Source organism: Balaenoptera borealis (assembly GCF_965194805.1).
Source record: "Balaenoptera borealis genome assembly, chromosome: 10".
NCBI classification, from domain to species: domain Eukaryota; kingdom Metazoa; phylum Chordata; class Mammalia; order Artiodactyla; family Balaenopteridae; genus Balaenoptera; species Balaenoptera borealis.
The window spans coordinates 73713418-73738331 of NC_138874.1; the positions used below are offsets into that span (position 1 = coordinate 73713418).

Sequence of the window (24914 nt, forward strand, 5' to 3'; positions counted from 1 at the left end):
CAGGGCCCACTGAGCAGCATCCAGGTGTCTCCCTTCAATCTGGGTAAAGGCGACAGCCACATCCCCAAACGTCAGTGATCCCTGCAAAATCAAACCCAATTCCATTCACCCAGGAACCGTTGACTCCCTTGCCCCTGAGGTAGGGAGCCAGGAAGGTCTCACTGGAGAAGGAAGGCAAGACATTCAAAGTCAGCTTTTGATAGCTCAGATTGTTTATGAGGAGAAAAGTGGGACACAGTTAACGAAAGGACCAACGAGGAACGTATATGACATCCTCGGAAAGCAGACTTGCTTCAGAGGAACGAAATATTAAAAGATGAGAGGCTGGAAAGTGAAGTGATTCGTGACCCCTCACTTCAATCACACTGCCCTCCTCGTGTTCTTCCAATACGCCTATCATGCTCGTTCCTCCGGGCCTGGTGTTTGCTCATCCCTCACTTAGTAGGGATGAAGTGAAATTGCTTAAATGTCACTTCGTCAGAAAGTTCTTCTTTTCTCTTCTCCCATCTTCTACTACTTTCTATCCCATGACCCACTTTATTTTTTTTTTTTCACAGGGTTTCTCACTGCCAGGCAGGAGAGGTTTAGATTTATGGTCAGTACACTCTATAATGAGAGCTCCAGGAGGTCAGGGACCACTTGGGTCACTGCTGTCTCCCCAGCCTAAAACACTGCTTGACACATGGGCATGTTCAAGGATGTGTCATTCAACAAATGAATAGAAACGCTGAAAGACATGCAAAATGATACTGGCTTTATCCTAGAATTCACAGTGATAAATATGTATTTGTTAATTGCCATTCATAGCAATAACAACCTAGTATGTACCAGGCACAGTGCTGAGCCCTAAGACATACAACATCTCTCTGTATTTCCACCAGAAATGTATAAAGTAAATCTATTTTACAGCTAAGAATACTAAGGCTCGGAGAGTTGAAAGAACTTGCTCAAGGTCACAGGCTGGTTGAGTATACAATATTAAAAAGGAGCTATAAAAAGTGGTAATGAGACTATGGAGCAAACTAGAAGAAATGGCTAGGGCATATTAAAAGGAAAAAATGGGTGAGCCTAAAAAATACACATGCAAAGGTGTTTCAAATGAAATAATTTGATTCGCTAGTGTGATAAGAATACGGGTAATCTTGAGTTTTTAAAAATTTTTGTTACTCTTAGTTTGCATAATAAATACTCAACTATTTACTACTTCCTTCAAAATGTTCATTACCTCCTGTCAATTTCTCAAAGTCCTTCAAAACCCCGTTTTCTCCAGGATTAAGGCAAATTCCAACCTGGCATTCTAGACCCTGAACGTTTCCAACTTTCTCTGGGGCTAGCTCATTCATGGTTCAGATGTAACGGCTTCACTCATGTTGCAGCGCCTTCCCCCAGTCACCCCAAACTCTCCAAATATGCAAATTTCATTTATTCTTCAGTAAGAACCATAATGATCACCACCACTACCACCTCCCCACCCTAAAGACTCCTCTGACTCCTGAAGGTCAAGAGAGCACTACCATGGCTGTGTCATGTGTATTATTCATGATTAACGTAAAGCCTGTTACATCTTTTTATGCTACGTGTCTGTTTTTCCATTTTCTGAGTTCGCAATGTCTTTGAGGCAACAGCTGTACCTTATTACAAAGTATGTTTCACTTTCTAGCACTTTAGAAAGCATGGGTACCAATAATCTATTTGGTGAATGACTCTGTAATGGGTAGAGAGGACATGAAGGGATGACAGTGGGGAGAGGGGCCCCTTCTCTGTAGAGCTACACCACTCCAGGAATGGCTCAGGCAGCTTAGTCCATACACTGGGCAGAGCATTTTCCAAGCAAGAGGCATAAACCCAACTTCACTTTGAAACAACAGCGATTTCTCAGGAAAAGGAAAAATCAAACTTGCCTGGATGTGGGTTCTTGGTAGTCTTGGGGCCGTCTGTCCCCCGAACTGTTCTCCCAGGCAAGGACAAAGAATCTTGACTAAGCCAACCTGGGAAGAAAGGAAATGTGAGGAAGTCCCTCCATGTTCGGTACTAGCTAGAACTCGCTCTCTGCACGCTGAACGAGAACAGTCCGCCGCACTCCCTACTCCCCACAAAGGTCGAGAGGTGAAGGTGGTTAAGGGCAGGAAGAAAGGGCACGCAACGCCTGCCTGGAGTCCCGCCTTGCAGCAAGCTCCAGGCCAAGCTCTGACCGTGAGTCAGTCAGGCACCTTCTCCAACACATGTGGAAAGTCTCGTCGGAGATTCAATCCCTGGGCCTCAGCGCAAGCCTTTAAACCTTCTGGGACAGCACGGCTCCTGGGGTTGGGGCCCCGCTCACACCTGCCCGCCCCTCCTAGCCCGCTCTTTCCTCAACCCGCCCCTCGGGGAAAGGAGGAACGCACCAGGTCTTTGTGCCCCAGTCCGGCGGCAGGCGTTCCCGACCAAGCTGGGAGGGTTGGGCCAGAAGGCTGCGCGCGCTGAGGAGCCGTGACCACCCTCACTGTAGTTACAGCCGAGACACAGGTGCAAACCGGGAATGCCGGAGCCGCGCTCTACTCAAACGGAGGCGGGCAGGGCCGGAAACGGAAGTGACCGCGGAGGCCTCTGGGAAATGTAGTCTGGGATACAGTCCGGCGTCTCAGGTTCTTCATCCTATATGCGCACGTTGGCATCACCTGGGGAGCTTGAAAAATTAATTGCGCCTTGGTCCCAACTCCACAGATTTTGCGTTAATGCTCTGGGTGTGGTCCTGGCATCGGGATTTTTTAAAGCTCCCAAACGATTTTAATATTCAGCCAAGATTGGCACCCAGAAACTGATTGCTAGAAACTGATTTGGATCTGAAAAACATGTTTTAGGTTACTTTGGGGAAGCTATTTATGGTTTGTTCATTTGTTTGTTTCCAAGTAATCCTGTTTTAATTTCAGACAAAGAAAAAGCATGTTAGAAACGTATAGCACCCAGAACATTAAAAATTCGTTTGTCACCATTAACTGACACAGAAGATGGAACAAGATTGAATCAGTTTTAACAAATGTATTATTAAAAAATTCTACTTATAAAATCCAGCAATTTGACAGCTTAGGAAGGAAAAATATATCTTTCATTCAATTAGGACTTTTTATTTAAAAGAAAATTCCTCTGAATGGAGCATTCATTCACCAACCTAACAATGATTAACCAATGCCCCAGTATGTGCCACTCACTGTTCTAGATGCTAAGGATAAAGCAGTTGTCAAGGACTCCCTCCTTCACCAAACTTTAGTCAGGATCCTGTGAATCCTCTTCTCCTCTAGACCTTGTCTTTGGCCTGCTGAATCCAATTTTAGTAAAGAATCCTGCTAAGCCAGTTCATCAAGAATTCCTGGGCTTCCCTGGTGGCGCAGTCGTTGAGAATCTGCCTGCTAATGCAGGGGACACGGGTTCGAGTCCTGGTCTGGGAAGATCCCACATGCCGTGGAGCAACTAGGCCCGTGAGCCGCAACTACTGATCCTGCGCGTCTGGAGCCTGTGCTCCGCAAAAAGAGAGGCCGCGATAGTGAGAGGCCCGCGCACCGCGATGAAGAGTGGCCCCCGTTTGCCACAACTAGAGAAAGCCCTCGCACAGAAACGAAGACCCAACACAGCCAAAAATAAATTAATTAATTAAAAATAAAATAAAATAAAATAACAAATGTTCAAGTACAATTGGTGTCTAAAAAAAAAAGAATTCCCCCACCCTTGGTATCTAATCAAGTTCCTTTCTACCTCCCCTTGATACCTAACCGATTTCTTAGTAATTTTCCATTTACTCCCTCACCCTGCCAGTTGGCTATAAATCCCCACTTGTCCCTGTTGTACTGGGGGTAAGTTCAAGCTCTCTCCCTATTGCAGTAGGCTTGAATAAAGTCTTCTTTGCAGGTTTCAACCAGTGTCAGAATAATTTCTCTTTAACACAGTGAAAAAATAATGTTCCTCCCCTCAAAGACCTTACATTCAAATAGGGGGCAGGAAGACAGAGATTAAACAAATGCAAGGTAAGGAGATGGGAGGAGGATTCTTATCCAATACAGAGCTGTATGAACTGCCCTCTTTGATAAGAGATCATACAAGCAGAGTCCGAAGGAAGTAAGGTAACAAGAAGGAGTGTATCTGTGGGAAGTCTGGTCCAGGCAGAGGAAACAGCAGATGCAAAGCCACTACAGAGAGAGCATACTTGGTTTATTTGAGGAACAGAAACATGTCAATGAGGTTGGAATTCTAAAGACATAAGAAAAGACCAGATCATGTTTGTGATGACTAATTTCATGTGTCACCTTGACTGAGCTAAGGGATGCCCAGATAGCTTATAAAATATTATTTCTGGGCCCACCTATGAGGGTGTTTCCAGAAGAGATTAATATACGAATGGTGAACTGAGTAAAGCAGACTGCTCTCCTCAATGTGGGTGGGCAACATCCAATCTATTGAGAGTCTGAATAGAATTTAAAAAGCGGAGGAAGGGAGATTGGTCTCTCCACTTGAGCTAAGACATCCATCTTCTCCTGCCCTCAGACCTTCAGATGCTGGGACTTAACGTCAGCATACCATTCCTCCCTTCTCAGGCCTTCGACCTCCAACTGGGAGTTACGCCATTGGCTCCCCTAATTCTCAGGCCATCAGATACAGACTGAACTACACCACTGGCTTTCCTAGTTCTCCAGCTTGCAGACATCAGATCATTGGACTTCTAAGTCTCCATAACCACAGGAGCCAATTAATTAATTAAATACACTATTGGTTCTGTTTCTCTAGAGAACTCTGCTTAATACAATGTTGGTCCTTTCAGTCCACTATAAAGACACTGGCTCTTATTTCAACTGAAATAAGAAGCCATCAGAATGTGGAGAAATCAGAATCCTCATTGGTTGTTAGTAGGATCATAAAACACTGCAGCCACTTTGGAAAATACCTGGCAGTTCCTCGAAATGATAAATATGGGGTTACCATATCACTCCGTGATTCCATTCCTAGATACCTAACAAAGAACAATGAAAATATACAACCACACAAAAATTTGTATATAAGTGTACATAGCAGTGTTATTCATTAGAGCTAAAACTGGAAACAACACAAATGTACAACAACCGGTGAATGGATAAACAAAATATGGTATATCCAAACAATGGAATAATATTTGGCAATAAAGTTAATGAAGTACCGATACATGCTACATAATCAATGAACTTTGAAAATATAATCCTAAGTGAAAGAAGACAGTCACAAAATATAACACACTGTATGATTCCACTTATCTGAAATGTCCAAAATGTCAAATTCTATAGAGACAAAAATAGATAAATGGTTGCTAGCGGATGGAGGAAAGGAGGAATGGAGAGACACTATTGATGGGTATGGAGCTTCTTTTGGGAGTAATGAAATGTTGTAAAATTAGATAGTAATTATATTAGTTTCCTAGGGCTGCTGTAACAAAGTGCCACAAACTTAAACAATAGAAGTTAATTTTGTCACACTTTTGGAGGCCAGAAGTACAAAACCAAGGTGTCAGCAGGGTTGGTTCCTCCTCAGACTTTGGGTAGAATCCTTCCTTGACTCTTCCTAGGTTCTGGCGGTTGCCATCAATCCTTGCCTTACATTCTCCCTGTGTGTCTCTGTCTTTATGTGGTACTTCCTCTTATAAGGACAGCTACTTATATTGGATTAGAGCTCAACCTAACAACCTCATCTTAACTTGATTACATCTGCAACAACCCGATTTCCAAATAAGGTCACATTTTGGAGTACTGGGGGTTAGAACGTCAACGTATGAAGGCGGGAGGAAACACAATTCAACTCATAAAATTTAGTTTTGTGTTTTGTTCCTTAATGTTTTGCCTTTAATACTCTGTAATGTATTCTTTACAGTTCACATCTTATGAGATAGGATCTAAGTTTGTCTCAAATGAATAGATAACTTTTCAGCACCATTCATTGAAAAGTCTTTTTTGTTCCTCCACTAAATTGAAATGCCATCATTATCTTATGTCACACTATACAGTCTCCTAAACAAAAGTTGTGGGGATTTCTTAACCTGTGCTGTTTTCCAGAAGCAAAGGGCTCAGATAAAGTTCAACACTCTTGCTATTAATAAGGAGTGGTTAAATATATTATAGTAAATCCATATGACAATACTAGACAACCATTAAAAATATCAACATAGATATAGACATATGTTACATAAATGTGCTGACAAAATATTGTTGAGTGAAAAAATCAGTTTCCAAGACAGCCTGTATAGTTTAATCCCACATACTACCTCACATAATAATGAGAAATGCCAGAAAAGTACTCAGCAAAGATCTCCTGCAAGATATGACTCAACCTATGCCAAGTCCTGTGATAAACCTTCTATTTGAATTATCTCTTTTAATCCTCAAAGCAACCCTATGAGGTAGGTACTATTACTATCCTCAAGAGCAAAAACTTTTTGTTATAGAAATTTCAAATTATACACAACATAGAATAATACAATGAGCCACTATGTATCTATAACCCAGATTCAATAAATATCAAGATCGTGCCCATTTTCTTTTATCTATCAATCTCCCCTCCCTTTTGGTATTCTGGGAAAACTGGACAGCTACACGTAAAAGGATGAAATTAGAACACTCCCTAATACCTTATACAAAAATAAACTTAAAATGGATTAAAGACCTAAATGTAAGGCCAGACACTATAAACTCTTAGAGGAAACCATAGGCAGAACACTCTTTGACATAAATCACAGCAACATCTTTTTGACCCACCTCTCAGAGTAATGAAAATAAAAACAAAAATAAACAAATGGGACCTAATGAAACTTAAAAGCTTTTGCACAGCAAAGGAAACCATAAACAAGACAAAAAGACAACCCTCAAAATGGGAGAAAATATTTGCAAGCGAAACAACTGACAAAGGATCAATCTCCAAAATACACAGCAGCTCATACAGCTCAATATCAAAAAAAAACCAAACAACCCAATCAAAAAATCGGCAGAAGACCTAAACAGACATTTCTCCAAAGAAGACATACAGATGGCCAACAAACACATGAAAAGATGCTCAACATCACTAATCATTAGAGAAATGCAAACCAAAACTACAACGAGGTGTCACCTCACACTGGTCAGAATGGCCATCATCAAAAAATCTACAAACAATAAATGCTGGAGAGGGTGTGGAGAAAAGGGAACCCTCCTGCACTGTTGGTGGGAAGGTAAATTGATACAGCCACTATGGGAAACAGTATGGAGGTTCCTTAAAAAACTAAAAATACAACTACCATATGACCCAACAATCCCACTACTGGGTATATACCCAGAGAAAACCATAATTCAAAAAAACACATGCGGGCTTCCCTGGTGGCGCAGTGGTTGAGAATCTGCCTGCTAATGCAGGGGACACGGGTTTGAGCCCTGGTCTGGGAAGATCCCACATGCCACGGAGCAGCTGGGCCCGTGAGCCACAACTACTGAGCCTGCACATCTGGAGCCTGTGCTCCGCAACAAGAGAGGCCACGATAGTGAGAGGCCCGCGCGCCATGATGAAGAGTGGCCCCCGCTTGCCACAACTAGAGAAAGCCCTCGCACAGAAACGAAGACCCAACACAGCCAAAAATAAATAAAATAAATAAATTTAAAAAAAAACACATGCACCCCAATATTCATAGCAACACTATTTATAATAGCCAGGACATGGAAGCAACCTAAATGTCCGTCAACAGAGGAATGGATAAAGATGTGGTACATATATACAATGGAATATTGCTCAGCCATAAAAAGGAATGAAATTGGGTCATTTGTAAAGACATGGATGGACCTAGAGAGTATCATACAGAGTGAAGTCAGAAAGAGAAAAGCAAATATCGTATAATAACGCATATACTGGACTCTAGAAAAATGGTATAGATGATCTTATTTGCAAAGCAGAAATAGAGACACAGACATAGAGAACAAATGTATGGATACCAAGGGGAAAGGGGTGGGGCAGGAGGAATTGAGAGACTGGGATTGACACATATACATTATTGATACTATGTATAAAATAGACAACTGATGGGAACATACTGTATAGCACAGGGAACTCTACCTAATGCACTGTGGTAACCTAAATGGGAGGCAAGTCCAAAAGGGAGGGGATTTCTGTATGTGTATGGCTGATTCATTTCGTTGTGCAGTGGAGGTTAACACAACATTGTAAAGCAACCATACTCCAATAGAAATTAATTTTAAAAAGTTTAAAATTTTTTTAAATTAAAAATTAAATAAAAATAAATTTCAAAATATACACAACATCAAATAATACCACAAGCTTCTATGTATCCATAACCCAGATTCAACAAATATCAAGATTGTGCCCATTTTTTTTTTTTAATTTTATTTATTTTATTTTTGGCTGCGTTGGGTCTTTGTTGCTGCGCACGGGCTTCCTCTAGTTGCAGCTAGCGGGGGTTACTCTTTGTTGTGGTGTGCGGGCTTCTCATTGCAGCAGCTTCTCTTGTTGCAGAACACGGCTCTAGGTGCATGGGCTTCAGCAGTTGTGGCACACGGGCTCAGTAGTTGTGGCTCACAGGCTCTAGAGTGCAGGCTCAGTAGTTGTGGCGCACGGGCTTAGTTGCTCCGCAGCATGTGGGATCTTCCCAGACCAGGGATCGAACCCGTGTCCCCTGCATTGGCAGGTGGATTCTTAACCACTGATCCACCAGGGAAGTCCCGTGCCCATTTCCCTTTATCTATCAATCTCCCCTCCCTTTTGGTATTCTGGATTTTTTTTTTTTTGGCCATGCCACGCAGCACATGGGATCTTAGTTCCCCAACTAGGGATCGAAGCCGCACCCCCTGCAATGGAAGTGCAGAGTCTTAACGACTGCACCGCTGGTGAAGTCCTGGTTTTCTGGCTTATTTAATAATGAGGTATATACCTGACTCAGGGCATTTTATTTTATTTTTTACATTGTACCATTGTCACGCTGTAAAAAAATAAATACTTTGAGAGACTGAATATGTAAACGGACAATAGCAAGACCACATAAAAAAACAATCTGCAGCAACCAGCCCAGCAAATCAACCCATTACCTACAGTAACTAGCCCAGGAAACCAGCCTGCTGTAAGTCAGACTTGTAAGAAGTCAGATCACCATCTCCAGCACAATCAGTCCAGGAAGCCAAACTATCAATCACCCCCAAAATGTCTGGTCTTGATTAATAACTGTCAGTATCCCTAATTTTTGTGCCCACTTCCAACTTAGGACCAACCAGAGAAAACCAAATATACTCCCCTAACCAATCACATAAGATGCCCTCTTGTAGTCAGCTCCCTCTAGTTTCCTTTCGCCAACAACCTGCAAACAGGGTGTACCTGAAGCCATTTCCCTCTTTTCCACTCTAAAGCCTTCCGACTCAGCTGCCTGCCTTTGAGTCTCTGCCAAAATGCAAATCATGGTGGCTGACTCCCTTTCCATTAGCTCCCTTGCCATTAGCAAGCTCTGAATAAATAGCCTTTGTTTATTCTCATTTGGTTGGTCATGTTCCCCACAAATTCTTTAATATCTAATATCCAGCCCATATTCAAATCTCCCTAAGTGCCTCACACATTTTTCTACCTGGTTTGTTTGAATCAGATAGGGGAGCACTTCAGGTTGGCCCTGGGTCCTTATGACATGATAGTAGTCATCTTTGGCACTTCCTCACTCTCTGGAAGACAAGTTGTCTCAGGATAACGCTATGCTTTGCCATGAAACAGCCATTTCTCCAGAGAGCCCTGGCTTCTGCAGTTTCCTGCAGTTTTGTGGATTCGTCCACAAACTGGAGCTTGTAGAGGAGCTTGTGGAACCTTAGCTTCTTGCTGATGATTCCACTCAGAATGGGAAGCTAGGCTATTTGTTGGCAGTTTTGAGGTTCTGGGTTCCACGACTCTCACTATCTCAGCACAGCTGCTGAAACCTAGTGGTGGTTTGACCTGACCCATTCTGGAATTTGAGGGGAGACCCTGACTCTGGTTTTGTTAAAGATATTGTCCAGTGGGATGTTTCTCTGCTATCCTGGTGACTCAGCCCATTTTTATGAGTGACTTGAGGAGATTCAAAAAACTCTGCTGCCAGCAACATGGATGAACCCAGAGATTATCATACTAGATGAAGTCAGAAAGAGAAAGACAAATACCATAGGATATCACTTACATGGGGAATCTAAAATATAACACAAATGAACATATCTACAAAGCAAAAACAGACTCACAGACATAGAGAACAGATTCGTGTTTGCCAAGGGGGATGCAGGGTAGGGGAGGGATGGATTGGGAGTTTGGGATTAGCAGATGCAAACTATTATATATAGAATGGAAAAACAACAAGGTCCTACTGTATAGCACAGGGAACTATATTCAGTATCCTGTGATAAACCATAATGGAAAAGAATATGAAAAAGAATGTGTATATATGTATGTTTACATATGTATAACTGAATCACTTTGCTGTACAGCAGAAATTAACAAAACTTTGTAAATTAACTATACTTCAGTAAAATAAATTTTTAAAAAACTCTGCTGCCATAAGGATCTTTCCCTACTCTCCATTTTTTGTTGTTGTTGTTTTTGTTTGTTTGTTTTAGCAGATGAGGAAGGTTTAGAGAGGCTAAAAAATGTAGCCTCAGTTTGCTCACGTGCAAAACAGTTAATAATCTCTGCTTGCCTACTTCCCAGGGCTGTTGTGAGAATTAACCGAGATAACGGAAATGAAAAGTCAGAGATTCAAGGAGAGGGACGCCGCAGACAGCAAGCGCAAGGGCAGACACACCTGGAGCAGGTGCAAAACATCCTCCGTGGTGCCTCGGTCTCCAAGGGCATGCCCCTAATGACCGCTGCCACCCGAACGTCAATAATGAGAATGGTACAGCTAACCTATACCGCCCAGCACGGTGATAAGCACCATTCACACATTATTTTATGCAGTCCTCACCACAGCCTGAAAGGGGAGAGTATCGTAAGCCTCATTTTATGGAGGAGGAAATCAGGGCTTAGTGACTGATAAACTTGTTCACAATGGTGCCGTTTTCTGTTGGCAGAACCTGTATTTAAACCCAGACTGTCTCATCCACAGCCCCTGCCTTTAGCTGCTCTGCTTTGGCTTCTGAAATGGAGAAGGTGTGAGTTTTCACTGAAGACGAAGGAAAGACAGAGGACAGAGGACAGGATGAGCCAGCAGGGGCTGGTTAGGACTCTCCCTGTTGAAGGGTTTTGGGCAGCTAGCTGCAGAGCCTCTTTCTCTGTGGCAGGTGACTGAGTTGAAGGCAGGGCTTAGCACATCTTTTGTGTTAGCCTACAAGAGATCAATTACCCACTTAGAGTCTTTCAAGTAGTTCTTGGAAGCATATCCCTCCTCTAGGGTTGCCAGATAAAATACAGCATGCCCAGTAACATCTGAATTTCAGAAAAACATTGCAGGGGACACATTTTCTTAAAAACTATTCACTGTTTATCTGAAATTCAAATTTAGCTGGGCATACTGTATTTTCATTTGCTCAATCTGGCAACCCAACCCTCTTCACTCCATACAGATCTTTGTTTTAAAACATCTCTATTATCCTAATACAACATCTAAAAAGCCACAGTTTTTTGGTTTAAAGATTTCTAGATCTTTAGGGATACCCTACGATACATTTAACCTTGGATTGAGGGGACAACCTTTAAGTTGTTATCTACTCATTAGAGTCCTTAGTTGGCTATACCCAACATCTTTCAGAAAATCAACATGTGGAGTGTGAATAAAGGTGAGAAGCGCAGCAACAGCACACAATAAGGGAGAAGAGGATGGGGGAGAAGAGAGGATTCATAACACTGAAAACCACTGAACCCTCCTCATCCCCAGTGCTAGTGGAGCCCTGCAGAGAAACATCATTTCATGTGACAAGGTAGAAAGAATATACTCACTGAGTGCTTTTTAATGAGTAAGTGCAGGAATGATGCTGAGTTGCTTCTAGCAGCATGTGAACTATAATGATGAGTTTCTACAGCCCTGAGGCCATCTTCCCTGAACCCCAAGCAGAGCAGCACCAAGAGCCCTTCATTACTGGGCAAGATTAACTTCCCTCCTCCCTCCCCTCTTGCTTGCCTGGGTGCACCTGAACAATTCTCTTCTTTTCTCTGGGCCTCAATTCTCAGTCTGAAAAGTGAAGAGAGCTGGATGAGACCCTGCTTATCACCCTCTCCATTTCCATGGCTTTTGAGGACATTTTGGCAACAGTATGGGTAATAGAGCTGGAGACATTCTTAGAACTCACAGAGATCTGGAAGGAGGGAGCTCTGTGTGCCCCTGCTCCAGTCAGAAGCCAGCCTGGTTGGGGAAAGGGATCAAATCTACATAGGAGCCCTGGACTACCTTTTCCAGCTCCAACTGTGGTTTCTCCAGCTTTCCTAGAAGTCCACTACGGCCAGAATTGCATCTGCCACCAACCAGCTTGGTCAGGTGCATTTCTGTGTCAGAGTGATCCCTAGTAGGCTGGACTGGGAGGCAGGGCCCAAGGGGGCCAACAGAAACTCCTTTCCTCATCTCTAACCTGACCTGTTCCAATTGTGATGCCTTGAAAAGATGAGGTGACAGATGTGCTACAGTGAAAGCGACCCCAGTTCAATACCCAAGGTGCTGAGTTTGGACCCTGGCTCTGCCATTTACCAGAAGCAGGATCTTAGGCAAGTCACTGCCTCTCTCTCTCATCCTCTGTGACTTCATTTTAAGAATAGTGAGGAAGAACCCTACTCCGCAGTGCTGTTCATAGGCAAGGATGAACTTTGGGCCATGAGCCCAGAGCAGGTCACCCAGGAGGAAATGGAAGTGCCTCCACCTTTCTTTCTGTGTGTCTCCCAAGGGCTCCCCAGGTAAGACCTAAAGACTCAGGTGCTCCCTGACTAATGTGCCACCAGATCCCAAGACCTTAACATGTAGAAGATGTAGGCCCCAAACGAAGACCTCCCAAGTTTTTATAGAATGAAAATTGATAATACAAAAGAGAGATGGGAATGCCCTGATGTGTGAGAAAGGGGATAAGATTCAGGGTACAAATGGAGAGTTTTCTTAAATAGAAACTGGGGCTGTTCATTCAGAATAGAAAGTAGTGCATACAGACTCCATTGGAGAGAGGTGGGCAGATGCGCTCGTGTAAAGGTATAAAAGCTCTCTTTTCTCATAGAAAGCAAAAGTCATCAGCTGTGAGTGAGATGGAAGGAGTTGTTGGAGGCTTGAAGAAATAGGAGAAACTGTGAGATAGTCATTTAGGAGAATGGATGGACTAAGAAAATGTAATAGGATAGTTGGGCAGCATTAAGGGCCCACTTGACCTTAGCAGTCATAAATTGAAAGTGAGACCAATCATCAGAGCCATGTGTTTTTCTCAGGCCACATCTGCTACACAGGTACAGGTGTGGAACAGGCAGGGAGTTGGATTCAACTAGATTTGGTGTGTGATCAGGAGAATAAAACCAAGTAAGTTAGGGTCAAGAGACTGATCATGATAGGCCATTACCTCTAAACTGGGTGAGGCGGGAAGTGAGAACATGAAGGGGTGAGAGTCAGAGCAAGAGTAGTAGAATCAATGGATAGAGAAGCAGTAGGTCCTGGCGAGATAGTTTGTGTTCCCCAGACAAAAGGCAGAGGAGCCTCAGAAATATGTCTTAGGCCCCCCAAAAGTGTCCATGTCCCAATCCCCAGAAACTGTGAATGTTACCTTATAGGGCAAAAGGAATTTTGCAAATGTGATTAAAATAAAGGTCGTGATGTTGAGAGATTATCTTGGATTAACCAGGTGGGCCTGATGTAATCACATTAGTCCTTAAAAGAGGGACACAGGAAGAGTCAGTGCCAGAAAAGGTAATGTGATGAGGGAAGCAGAGATTGAAGTCATGGGCTTTGAAGATGGAGGAAGAGACCACAAGCCAAGGAATACAGGTTGTGAACGTACCTTGGAAAAGGCAAGGAAACAGATCCTCCTCTAGAGCCTCAAAAAGGAACCAGCGGTGCCCACATCTTGACTTTAGCCCAGTGAAACTGATTTCAGACTTCTGATCTCCAGAACTGTAAGAGAATAAATTTGTGTTTGTTGTATGTCACTAAGTTTGTGGTAATTTATTACAGTAGCAGTTGGAAACTAATACATCAAGAAGGGGAAAGATACAGAGGAGAGGTCTAGGTAACAGCTCTTTCACCCCCAGGATAAATCTGCAGGGAAAGTATTCTGGAAAGACCTAGTGGCCCTCTGTCACTCAGTGTAGGGTGAATGGAAAAGCCACTGGGGAGAATTTTGGTGCCACTCCCTTAAAGGCATTAGCAACTAAAAGGGTCTCAGCGAGCAAGGTTTCTGTGTAAATCAGTGAGACACAGTACTATCAAATTTTAAAAAGCAAACTGCAGGCCTGTATACACACAGCATGACCCCATTTTTGTTTAAAAAGTGCATCTGTTTGTATAAATAGTTATGTCTGTGTACGTTTAGGAAACAGGTCTGACTGCTGAGTGTCACATGACTGATTCCCTCATCTCCTCAGTCTTTGTTTCAATATCCCCTGTTTAAAATTGCAAAGCAACGACTTCCCTCGTGGCGCAGTGGTTAAGAATCCACCTGCCAATGCAGGGGACACGGGTTCGAGTCCTGGTCCAGGAAGATCCCACATGCTGCGGAGCAACTAAGCCCATGCGCCACAACTACTGAGCCTGCGCTCTAGAGCCAGCGAGCCACAACTACTGAGCCCACGTGCCACAACTACTGAAGCCCACGTGCCTAGAGCCCGTGCTCTGCAACAAGAGAAGCCACCGCAATGAGAAGCCCACGCACCACAACAAAGAGTAGCCCCTGCTCGCTGCAACTACAGAAAGCCCGCGGGCAGCAATGAAGACCCAACACAGACAGAAGAAAAATAAAAATAAAAAATAAAATTGCAAAGCATATCCCAACGAACACACCCCAGCACCATCACCCTCAATGCCCCGACTCAACTCCACTTTTTCCATAACACATATAACCTTATAACACATTATACCTTTTATCATAATTACGTATTGCTCTAGTGGGAAATGCCACTACAATTTAACATCCACAGTGATTTTTTTTAAGTGTCTTGAACAGTTCCTGGAACATGGCAGGACCTCAAATAATGTTTGCCAAATGAACTTCAGAGGTGAGAAGCGGACACTCATTCCAGAATATTTTTTAAGGTAAAGCGAAATTACGGGTGATATTTACGTTCTTTTCCCCCAGTAGCGCTTTACCAAAACGAAAAACATTTTAATGGGCATTCCTAATATAATTCTTACGCGTTTGCAATAAAAACCAGGAGAACCACCAGAAGGACCTAGCCGCAGGCCTCATAAACTGTGAAAAGCACTCCGCGTTGGACGGAACCCTACCCTTGGGCGAAGCGCCTCGCGAAGCCTCAGGGTCGACGCCGGAAGTGGGTGAGGCCCACCCGCTGCTTTCTGGGACTTGTAGTTCGGGGCTGTAGGCGCTGGAGCGGGGCCGTATAGCGAATCCTGTGCTTCCAGGTGTCGAATTCCACGTGGGAAGTGAGAGCGGTATGGCCGCCCGCGCAATCCGTACGGCCTGCAGAGAGGCGTCTGGCGGTCGAGTTGTGGGAGCGTCGTGGGGGAGGCGCTGGGCCACAGGGGTCCGGAAGCCTGGCGGGCGGCCGTGGGAGGGCGCGCGTCCTGGCGGAGGTGCGAGCACGGGCCGCACGTGTGTCCGCTCGCCGCGGCCGCCGCTGCGTTCCCCGGTCCTAGCCGCGGTCACCTGAGACCAGGCGGCCCCTAGCGCTAAGCCGGCCGCGGCTCCGAGAGGCTCTTCTCTCGCCTGCCTGAGCTCCGGCCTTGGCCGGCCTGGGAGCTTCGCAGTTGGCCACACCGGCCTTTTCCGCGCCGGTGACTGGCCATATTCGAAGGAGGATTTCAGTGGACGTTAGGGGACCGAGAGGGGCTCCTGTGAGAGACCGAAGTTTCCGTCCCCACAGCCCTGTCCTTGCTGAAAAGAGATTGCGTCAGAGCCCCTGCACCCCAGAAACGAGTCAGGCCTTCAGGCGTCTCGGGCAGCCGAAATCTCTGCCGAGAGACGACACATCCGACCGGAGAGCTGCTACTGCTCTAACTAGAACGTTAGGGCAAAAATCGCAAAGCCTGGGGAAACGGGCACATCTTAGAGCTGCTGGGGCCAGTGGGATTTTCTTACCCTCATGGGTTTGCGGGGGAGGCTTGGCCTGTTTGGTCCAAAGCCTAGTGGAGAGGGGCGAGGGAGGTGCAGCTTGGAGAGACAGGAAAGGCACCCGAGGAGAGGGTGTGTGAAGGTAGCAGGAGCTGATTAACTTTTTTCCTACAGTCTTGCTAGACTGCTGCTTAGTCTATGTCCTGCAAGGTGGACTTGATTTTCATGGTTTTTTCGCTTTCCCTAACTCTACTTTTCCAGGCATCTGTCCTTCTTGAGAGGAGGAAATGACCAAGTTCCAGGTAAGTTGGGGTTTCTCTTCTCTGAGAATGGAAATAACCTTTCTTTCTTGGGAAGGACATCAGCATTAATTGAGTGCGTTATCTGGTGTCAGGTCCTGTCTTGGTTGTGTGGTTTTTTTATTTATTGTCCGACTTCAGTGTGAGACATACAGTATTCTATAAATATGGGTGTAGGAACATTAAGATACTAAGAGCATGTAGCTATCAAATGATGTCACCAGAGTCTGCACAGACAATCTGCTGACTTTAAATTCCACCTCAGTTTTCAGTGAACTACTCTGCCTCCATGAATTTGGCCCACTCCCCAGAGCACTGGGCTATGCTCTTTTATTGAAAGACTCCACACAGCATCTTTGTCTGGTCCTGTCTCTCAAAGCATGCCTTTTCCTGCCAGGCATTCCACGCACATTGAAAGTCATTCAGAGCTGTTACATGCTCAGTCCAGTGCTAAGTGGTCTTAGGAAAACAAATAGAATTATAAACTACGGTGCTTTTCTTCATGAGCAGGTGATGTATATGAAAAAAAAGTATGCACATTACCAGTAATCATTTATTAAACCTGAATGAGTTAAAGACATGAGAAAATTTGTTACATAACAACACCGTAATTACCATATCACTCCCAAAAATGCTCCTCAACCAGGCTGTGCATCAGAATTATCTGTGGTGTTCTTTTAAGAATTAAAGGTTCCTAGGCACCATTCCCCTAGACCTACTAAAAGGAGAATTTCACTTTTTTATCCCTTTGATCTTTTGTACATCCAAAGATTTATTGCATTTATTGTGAAATACTTCTCTACATACTTGATATGAACATCACTAAAGTAGATAAGATGGGTTGCTCATCTTGTGTGCTCTGGTTGTTTTGTTCCCTTTACCAACATATCCACATGTTTAATTGGTACAGTAAACTGTTGAATTACTTATAAAAAGTAGCACTTTTTTAAAAAACAATTTCTCATTTGTCTCCACAAAACCATTTCTAGAAAGTTACGTCAAGACTGACACTTAGTATTATAGAATGTTGGAAAAGGAAAGGGTCAGCCAGCCCCTTCTCTGCCTTGGTGCCATCCTCTTATAGAGGAGAGCCCTAATTCTGAGGGAGCTGAGGGGAAGCACCATTTCTCTTATTGCAGAGAGCAGCAAAGTCAGAAGTAAACCCCATGTTTTCTAACTCCATGCTGTTTCTTCTCTGTAACTAAACAGGTCATCACACCAGAAGTGATTTGAATAAAATATCAGGCTGGATTTTTTTTTATAGTTAGATGACATTATTTTTTTTTAATTGAAGTATAGTTGATTTACCATGTTTCAGGTGTACAGGCTGGATTTTAAGGAAAAAAAAATTAGTTCTTAACACCACCACCAGTAAGACCATCTTTTTGCTTGGCAAAAACAATCCTCACATCCATAGGAAGACAGCATGAGCTCTTATAAAAATTGGTTTGTTTAGAGGACAGTAAGCTACTTCAGGGTACTGAAAGCATGACATCTCTGTGCCTTGAAAATAATTGAGAACGTCAGCGAAGATTGACATAAGTAAGACCCTGTGCTCTTTTTATTTTCCTTCTCTTCTGTCTCTTCCCTAATGAAGATTATTCACAGTGATGAAGTTGGGGATTGCTAGTATAGTGAAATTTTGAGATTCTGGCATATGTTAATAATTTTTTGAATTTAAAGAAAGGACTTCATTCCACCAGTACTTACTGTTTTCTGTGTACCAGGCGTTGTCTTTGAGTCTGCTGAAAGGCAGGAGTCCCATTTAACCCCCCTCTCCCTCTGTGATCTTGGATAAGTCACTTCACAGTTATGAACCTTAGTTTTCTCATCTTTAAAATGAGAGTGCTGAGTTTGATGATCTCAAGGTTTCTCTTATTTCATTATTTAAATTGAATGTGAATTTATAAATATTTACCATTTAGATTTTGAGTCAGTTGTGCTAGTTGCTGAGGATTTAAAGATTAGTTGAGTGTGGTCCCTATCCCTGAGAATCTTATAGCCAATTTGGGAGACAAATTTAATAGCTATAGTAGAGGTATATGCAAGATACTGTGAGATCTTTGAGAAGGAGACATTTAACATACCCTTATGCTTCAGAAAGGAGGTTGTTGATTGTCCTGAAACTGAAGTGGATGGGAGGATGGGAGAAATATGTCAGGGCAGGAGCAACGTGTAAAGGGCTCTTCTAGACTAGAGCATGACATTCGGATGACTACAGGTAATCCAGGGTGATGACAGCTTCTGCCCATCACTGCCTTCTGCATCACTGTTTCTTGCCCCTAAGTAAATTGTTGGATCTAGCAGGGGTGGGCTCTAGAAAGGAAGTGGTAAGTTATGTGATATATGTAGTTTCGAGGAGTTTGACATTTACATTAGTAAGAAACTACTGTCTTGTAGCCTTATACTTTGGTTGGCCTTCAGGATACTGAGTCCATTCTCCCACAGGAAGCACAAGTTCCACCTTGGGGTGACTGAATAGCTCCACTGGTACCTGGGGAGATTATTCATTATTCAGATTCTTTCATTTCCAACTTTGTCTTGCTTTAGCAAGACCACTGTTTCCTCTTTTTCCTTTCCCCTGACACACTGAGTCCCCTAATTTGGTCCTCTGTCATACCATTTCTCATCTTGGAATTTTCAGCTTACTACAAAGTTGGTAGTCCATCAACATATCCTTTCTGTTTTCAGCATGGAATTCTCCCTACCACTTTATCTGTGGGATCTTAAAAAATTAATAACTCTTGACTGTCCGATCCTTGGATTGAAACATGACAAAACTTGTATTTTGAAGATCTGGTAAAGAGTTATTGTGGCCTAGCTAAGAAATGAGGGCCTTTCCTAGAATAGTAGGAGCAGAAATAAGAAGTAACATGCTGGAGGGAGATTTAGGAGATAGAATTGACAAGAAGTGGTTTGATTATGGTTAAGGTAGGAAAGGAGTCTTAGATATCTCAGATGACAAGGTGGAAGATGGATTTAAAAAAAAGAGAAGAAAGATCATTGATGGACTTGAATCTCAGAAGGGAAGAAAGGATTCCATCTAGAATGCGCAAGGAGAGGTTAGCCATGGACAGAAAGAAACCTTTTGTCTCTGAAAAGAAAAAGTCCAAAAGAGGAGTAGCTAATCTGACTGCTGATACTCCCCAGCCCTGTTTTCCTAACAGCCGTGTTTATGGCTCTAAGGCCACAGCCTCTGCTTCTGCTTCTTCTTTGTCCCACCTTTGCACAGGGCCTTGCAGCCTTCTCTAGTCCAACCTCATCCCTCTTCCTCAGACACAGTGGAGACTGTGACCTTTAGAGGAGAGCCTGGGAGGAAACAGCTGCTGCTTCTTTGGTGACTAGTGGGGTAGAGTCACTCCTGCCGGGGCACCTGGTTGTCCTCAGTTTCCTGAGGAGGGTGTGGGTGGTGCCCCTTCAGGCTGAGGCCTATGGTGTCAGCACTTCTGAAGGTTACTGGGTACTCCCCTGGCCCCAAGTTGAACCGCTGCTTTGGACTTCACTGGCTCTCAGTTGTTTTATGTATATTCCACTCTCTGCTTTTCAGGGTGTGGCCTGCAGACTGGTGCCAGCCCACAAACTGCTTGTTACCAGTCTATAAAGATATAAGGACAGAAATTGAGAGTTTTTTTAAATTTTATATCTGTTGAATCTCATTTTAAAAATTGGCATTGGTATTTTATATGTCTGCATTCTTATTTTCTAGTAACTTTTTAAAAATTGTATTTTAAAAAATACGTCTGTGACATGTTAGAAAAATCTTAAAAGAAACTGGTCCTTCACCAGAGGTAGTTCAAGAAGTGTTGCTCCATCAGTAGAACCTTGGAGGGAACCAGACTCACTGTGAGGTTAACTAAATAAGTACTTGGACTCTTTTTACATGCCAGGCCCTGCTGGAGGCCTTGGGGATGCAGCCATGAACAAATCAGGCAGCCTCTGTTCTTGGGGAACTTAGTAGGGAGAGACAGACTGTAAATAAGAAAGAAAATGTATAAATTAGAAAATGAGATAAGGCATAAGTACAAAGATAATAAAACAGGGAGAAGTGATGGTTACTGGACGCTCCCATGGATTAGGCAGTCAAGGAAATGCTTCTCTGAGGTGGCGGCGGTTCAGCTGAGATCTGAATGATGTAGAGAAAGAACATTCTGGGCAGAGGGGATAGCCAGTGCAAAGGCCATAAGTGGGATGAGTTTGATGTGGTCACAGGGGCCAGGTGACTTGTGAGGGAGGAGGGACTCAGGCTGAGATTGGAGAAGTGACAGGACCCCAGTCTGTAAGACCTTGCAGGCCAAGATGAAGAGCCTGGATTTTACTCGTTGTCCATGGAAACGCCTTTGGAGAGTTTCATGCCTTGAGTGGTATGTGTTTTGAAAGATCACCCAGGCTGCTGTGTGGAAAATCCGTCACATGGGGGAGCAAGAGATACAAATTTAGGAGGTTAGTGCAGGTGGAGAGTTAATGAAGGCTAGGACTTGTAATGATAACAGTGCGAGGTGAAAAGAAATGGGTAGCTTCAGATATGTTTTAGAGGCAGAGTTGAGAGGACTTGGTGATGGATAAAATATGAGGAAGTGAGAAGAGAATCAAAATGACTTCCAGAATTTTGGCTTGAGCAATTGGGTGCGTCGTGTGGCTCTTTACTAAAATGGGGACAACAAGGGAAGACCAGATACTGATGGAGATTATTGGGAGCAAGAATTCTGTTTGGGGCTTGTTGAGTCTTAAGTGCCTTTTAGACATCCAAGTGTAGATGTAGGTGGGAAATTGGAGACTGGAGTTGAGGAGAAAGGTTAGGGCTAGAGGTATATGGGAATACCTAAGGAGAATATTTTTTGGTTGTGTGTAAATGTGCTATTTTTATTTCTTCCAGGAATGGTCAACTACTTAGTTTAGAAGAAGAAAGGACATATGATTTATATGACTAGGGAAAAAATTGAGATCAGAAGTGTACTTTGGCTGAGAGGAAAAAAGAGGAAGGATCAAAGGATGGTGATCTTGATAAAGCAGATGTCATGGAGGAGGAAGAGGAGAAAAAATAGGAAGATGTTTTTAAGGTGTGAATTTTGAGATATTAATATTTCAAAAGAACAGTGGTCCAAATAGTGAAATGGCCCTAATTATGGTTGTTGAGGCAGAGATCATTGGCATTAAAGAGATTAAGAGGGATTCCCTGGTGGCACCGTGGTTAAGAATCCGCCTGCCAGTGCAGGGGACACGGGTTCGAGCCCTGGTCTGGGAAGATCCCACATGCCGCGGAGAAACTAAGCCCGTACGCCACAACTACTGAGCCTGCGCTCTAGAGCCTGTGAGCCACAACTACTGAAGCCTGCACGCCTAGAGCCCATGCTCTGCAACAAGAGAAGCCACCACAATGAGAAGCCCGCACACTGCAATGAAGAGTAGCCCCCGCTCGCTGCAGCTAGAGAAAGCCTGCCTGCAGCAACAAAGACCCAACGCAGCCCAAAAAAAAAGAGAGAGAGATTAAGAAATGTGAGGTTAGCATGTTGGGTAATTTGTTCTCATGAGTGTTGAGGTTGTCAGGATAACAGTAGGAATGGGGCGGAAAGGACAACTCAGCAGTGACCATTAGATGACACTGATAAGGAGAGATTCAGTAGTTGGATAGCTTGAGCTTGGGTGAGTTGTGGGCAGGAGGGGAAGTATTGGGAAGGAAGTAGCAAAGGAGATGAGAAAGGAAAGGTTTTCCATCCAAACTTGACTTGGATCACCCCGATCCTTGAACTGCACACTTCCTCTGTACCCTTCTCCCCTCTTCCAGCGCTCCCAACCTCACCTTCCTTCTGGGGCCTTTGTGCAGATGGTTGTCAGTTGAGGAGGAATGTGCTTCATCTTTTAGGAACCAGTAACCTTCAAGGATGTCTCTGTGGATTTCACCGAGGAGGAGTGGGGTTGCTGGACCCTGCTCAGAGGAAGCTGCACACAGCTGTGATGCTGGAAAACTACAGTCACTTGGTCTCAGTGGGTAAGAACATGAACCTGGACACCAGTGCACTGGAGTCTCTGTTTCTTCAATTTTAAATATCATTTGGGCTTGGGCCCCGGAAGCTGTAGTTCAGGAATCAGTTTCCTAATTTCCTTTCGGCAGAAAAGGATGTTTCTGATTATTCTAAGCAGCTAAACAACTTTACTTGGTAAGAATTAGAGAATGGTAACCTTACTGAGTTGTCCAAGAAACCATACCTGGTCCATCACTTACAAGCCAGAGTTTGGGACTGAATTTTTTTTTTTTTTCCCCCCACACAGTCACCCAATCCCTGTGTGTTTCTCAGATGTGCTCTCTCAGTTGGAGCAAGTTGAAGATCATTATATAATGGAGAATTCTCCATGCCCATTACCTTTAGTTCCTGGTGTAAAGCCTCTAAACTCCCCACCTGGCTTTCAAGGCCCTTCATGCCCTACTTTTACCTATAGAGCATTATTCTCTGCTGCCCCAATGTCACCCTCCTTTCCAGCTAAGCCTGTTTCCCTGAGGTCCTCCATGCTTCCTTGTTCTGGGACCTTTGATTACCATGCTCTGGTTTCTGGTTAATTTTGTCCGTTAAGATTTTATTTGAACTCCATTACCTGTGTGAAATCTTTGACTACCCTTCCCTTTCAACCTCCTTCTTTTCTCAGAACTTTCAATTTATATCTCACGCAGGCTCAGACCTGATTACATATTATTTTATATGCTTTTATTTTAACCATTGGATCTGCAAGTCTGATTTATTTTCTTGTTTCCAGCCAGGTTTCTGGAGGGAAAGCAATGTATCTAATACTTCCGCTACTATATGTACATAGTCAAGATTTAAAAATTGACTGCGGTAGAGTTTAGCAGCAAAGAAATATGTCTTACAGTCTTGTAAAAGAGACATTATGGTAAACACAGTATGTTACTATAAATAAATTCAGTAAGTCCTATGAAGGACAGAGAATTGTGCTCTGAGAGAATGAAGGCATGGGATGGGACAAGGGTGAAGTATGTATTGTTGAGAGTTTCAAGGAAAGCTTCTGAAGTGACATTTAAACTGAGTTCCAAAGGATTAATGGGCATTAAACAGGTGACTGGGTAGGGGAAGAATATTCCAGGCAAGAGAATAGTGCGAGGGAAAACCCAAAGACCTAAAAGAAGGAGTGTGGCTAGAATACAGGGAGCATCTGGGAAGAATAGAGTGGGGCCTGGCACATTCATGGCATTAAAGGCATGGGTAAAAAATGTGAATTTGTGTTGAGTTCAGTGAGAAGCCATTAGAACAATGAAATGGTATGAACTGATTTACCCAGGATCACTGGGACTGCTTTATAGCCTGGTTTGCAGAGAGGCAAAAGTGAGGTAGGATATATGCTTACAGTTTCAAGCTCTGCTCTAGGTTTTCCTTTTTCTTTGATATAAAATTGAACATAGTTTTCCAACTTTTTTTTATGCAAGTAAGATATAAAAATCACAAAATTCCAAGAACACAGATGAAGATTATGAAGTAAAATCACTAATAATAGCTTGTGTATCCGTTTTTTCTGTGTTCTCCATGTATGCATTTTACAAATACATGTTAAAATTTTATGAGGTTATACTGTATGTATTTTTCAACTGGATGTTTTACATCGTATGTCTTAGAGATCTTTGTTATGTCATATTAACTTCCTGTAAAAGGACCCCTTTTCTCATTACGTCAGCGTTTTCTTCTGCTATTACATACTCATTCTTGATAATATTTAAATATTTTAAAAAACAGTTATCACAAGATTTCACTACTGCTTATAAAACCTACCATTAATACAGTTCCTCCTCCACTGATTTTCATAGACCTGTCATTTCTGCAGCCGTTCCCAAGTATTGTACAGCAAGGATGTTGAAGCAGTGTCCTTTGACCATTTAATAACTTCAGCCCACCTCCTGGTTTAACTGCTCCAAACTGCACAGCTTTTCTCAGTGTTATTTTTTTCCTTTTTCTTTTTGCCACGATTTTTAAACTTTGCAAACTTTGCACAAAAAGTAAAACATTCACCTAGGTAAAACAAATCGTATTGAAAGGCTTATAATACAAACCAGTCTTCCTGCTCTGCTGCTCTTCATGCCACAGAGTGGCTTCTCAAAGCCCTCAGTTTGAATCCTTTCACTTGTTCCTTATGGTGTTTGCCTTCATCTTTACAAATATGCTCATGCAGTTACTTATTTTCCTTTTTTTAAAGAACAAATGCACTCACATGGTTAAGAAAAGAAGCATTAAAATATGCACAATGTTACTTGCAGTTACGCCTAAAAAAGCTGGTTAAAAATGTACACTGAGGATTTTGGACAAGCTGGAGAAGGGCAGAAAACAAATTATACATGAGTAGCAAAGAAAAGATTTGCAAATGTACTAAATGTTTTTAAATGATTAAAGTTATACTATAAAAATTAAAACAAATTAAAAGGTGCACAGGGAGAACTTTCTTTCATGTCCCTAACTCCACTCTA

At 43.1% G+C, this 24914-nt stretch overlaps 1 protein-coding gene and 1 long non-coding RNA gene across 22 annotated transcripts in view; one reads left to right on the forward strand and one right to left on the reverse strand.

Moving 5' to 3' along the window:
- Nucleotides 1-1900: 1900 nt before the first annotated feature.
- LOC309604711 lies at nt 1901-15476 on the reverse strand. Of its 2 annotated transcripts, none has more exons than XR_014231003.1 (4): nt 15371-15476; nt 13929-14041; nt 2361-2665; nt 1901-1988 (listed from the first exon to the last, which is right to left on the reverse strand). It is a non-coding gene; the product is annotated as an uncharacterized lncRNA (long non-coding RNA). The 2 variants fall into 2 exon arrangements; XR_014231004.1 differs by having other exon boundaries at nt 15307-15394.
- Nucleotides 15444-24914, forward strand: part of ZNF239 (zinc finger protein 239) — a 39635-nt gene continuing 30164 nt past the window's right edge. For 5 of the 20 annotated variants that reach the window (XR_014230941.1, XR_014230942.1, XM_082339567.1 and 2 more), the window contains exons 1-3: nt 15563-16456; nt 21327-21510; nt 22236-22439. The gene's annotated coding sequence lies outside the window, so the exon portion shown is untranslated. The other 15 variants (XM_082339569.1, XM_082339574.1, XM_082339572.1 and 12 more) reach the window with 12 other exon arrangements.